The following is a 2500-nucleotide window of genomic DNA, read 5'->3' on the forward strand; positions in this document are numbered from 1 at the left end:
TTAAAGACAACGAAGCTTAGTTTCAAGCAATGGTTAATATACGCGTATTCAAAACCCTTAGCTGTTACAACTTTTTACTAGAAACCATCACGACGAAGTCTTTGGGTCCGTAGACCCGTGATGTACTGCTCCAGGAACGTTTTGATAGGGTGGAAGCTCAAAATCATAGGTTAAAATCATCGGCAGAGCCCACCAGACACCACTTTTGCTTCATTAGTTCGGACTATAGGCATACGACGATTTTTATCGCGGAGGGGACGTATGACCCAAACGGGGGCTTAATGACCCACTGCCACTGCAAACCATGCTCCTACGACTAAATAGAGGTAAAACTACGATTTGGTGCAATCTTCATGTTTGACCTCGTAGCAAGGTACCCTCCCTATAGTAGGCAATGAACAAATGATCATAATCCCAGGAGGGCAAAAAATGGGAACCCGAAAGGAAAGCGCTGTTGGCGCGCCTAAGCTACTGGCCCGTAGAGTAAAATGGTACCCCCAACAAAGTTGTCGATTGACATTCTGATTGCACTTTTCATCATCTAGGGTGCGTTCCTTACACGTTTTGAGGTGTTTTAGCGAAAAACATGTTTTGAGCCACACGAGCTCTCCGGCCCGTTCGGTGCACATTTTTGAAAAAAGCTAGGAGCTGCCCCTAGGTTCGGGGTGTCACAAAATATTGAAAAGTGGTCAAAAACCGCTATCCAGAATCGGATGTAGAATCATTAGACGAACTTAAAATTGTTCTACAACCCCCAGTCCGACGCCTCGTATTCGAGATATAGCACTTTGTAGGTCTGACCGAGCAAATTTGTACTGAAATGTATGGCGGACATGTTATTCATTAAACAACATTAACTTGCATCGTGCCCTACTTCATCGGCACAGCTACTATCGACTATCTATTGTTGAAATGGATTGAGTTTGACCATTTTAGCTCTTTTCTTATGCCGTGCACCAACAGTGTGTACCGATCAGGGAAAGTACACTACTTACGCGTTCATGGATGTATATGTTGGTACAAGTTGCCGGTCGGAATAGCAGTGCACCAAAACTGTGTACCGATCAGGAAAGTACAAGACGGAGGGCGCAGCCCGAGCGTACGCGTTCATAGATGTCCATGTTGGTACAACCTACATGTACGTACCTTGTTTTTGTATCAAAAGTTCCAATAAAGTGTTTGTATGCTTAAAATGCTTATCTCAACCGGTCACCTTTTGGCCTGCCCTTTTATAGACAGAAACCTAGAACGATACTCGCGATGTTTGTGTTTTTCCATTCGCCCGGGACGACGAAATGAGCTCTGTGCACATCGTGCAGAAAACTGTCTCCTCCTCGTATGTTTTTGTCCCTCCACGCATATAATCACCCACATTTGTGTTCAACACGGACGGCGCAGCCCGAGCGAACGCGTTAATGTTTATGTTTGTGCACACTAAAGTTACAATCCTAGGATTTGGTTATTGCGTCGCAGTGCCCGACCGTCGCGGACACCATTCTTGGACAAAAGTCCAAGTACGTAGAGTACATTCCCTAGGTATGTGCCCGTTCGTGACTTTCGTTGCGTGCTTACAGACACGCTTGGGTATGTTTACCATACAAGGTTTACTAGGAAAACCTGGGAAGGACGCTTGCCCTCCCGTCGCGGACACCATTCTTGGAAAGAAGTCCTGGTACTTAGCGTTCTTTAATGTACTTGATCAGTTTGTATTGCAATTGCTTTGTGCCATTGACTTTTGCTAATGCTCACTAAGGGGTGTTCGTTTGCGATGTGTATGATAAGCAACTGTCTATTCTACCAGCAGTTAATCAACACTTTTCACCCAAATCATAGGAACGTAGAGTACTTTCCCTGATCGGTACACAATTTTGGTGCACCTCTAACTTCGCCAGCACTTTATCGTTACGTTTTGTGCACAACCTTGGGACATGGTGTAAGTTTCATCATTGTTATGTTTGATTCGGTTTATTATGATTGAAAAATACGCTACGTCCAAGAAATCTGAACTCGAATACTTTTGCCACGTTGCGCAAAAAGCTACTGAGCAACTCCTAGCCGTTTACCGATTTATAATTTAATTTTCGTTATTAGTTTTAAAAATACGCTAAGTCCCAAAAATCTGAACTCGAATACTTTTTCTATGTGCCGCCAAAAGCTACTGAGCAACTCCTAGCCGTTTACCGATTTAAAATTTAATTTTCGTTATTAGTTTTAAAAATACGCTAAGTCCCAAAATCTGAACTCGAATACTTTTTCTATGTGCCGCTAAAAGCTACTGAGCAACGCCTAGGTTGGTACATTTCTGGTACATGGAGTGTATGCGTGCAGGCGTACTGCCGTGCTGGACCGGAAAATCGCACTTGCTACTAGAACGTAGAGTAATTCCCTAGATAGGTGCTTTTGCATGCCTCTGTTCGACGTCCATGCAACTTGGAACGTGCGACACACGTAGCTAGGCTTCCCCATACATATTCCCTAGGGTAGCACCAAATTGCACACT

Source organism: Anopheles arabiensis (genome assembly GCF_016920715.1).
Source record: "Anopheles arabiensis isolate DONGOLA chromosome X unlocalized genomic scaffold, AaraD3 X_pericentromeric_contig0027, whole genome shotgun sequence".
NCBI lineage: Eukaryota > Metazoa > Arthropoda > Insecta > Diptera > Culicidae > Anopheles > Anopheles arabiensis.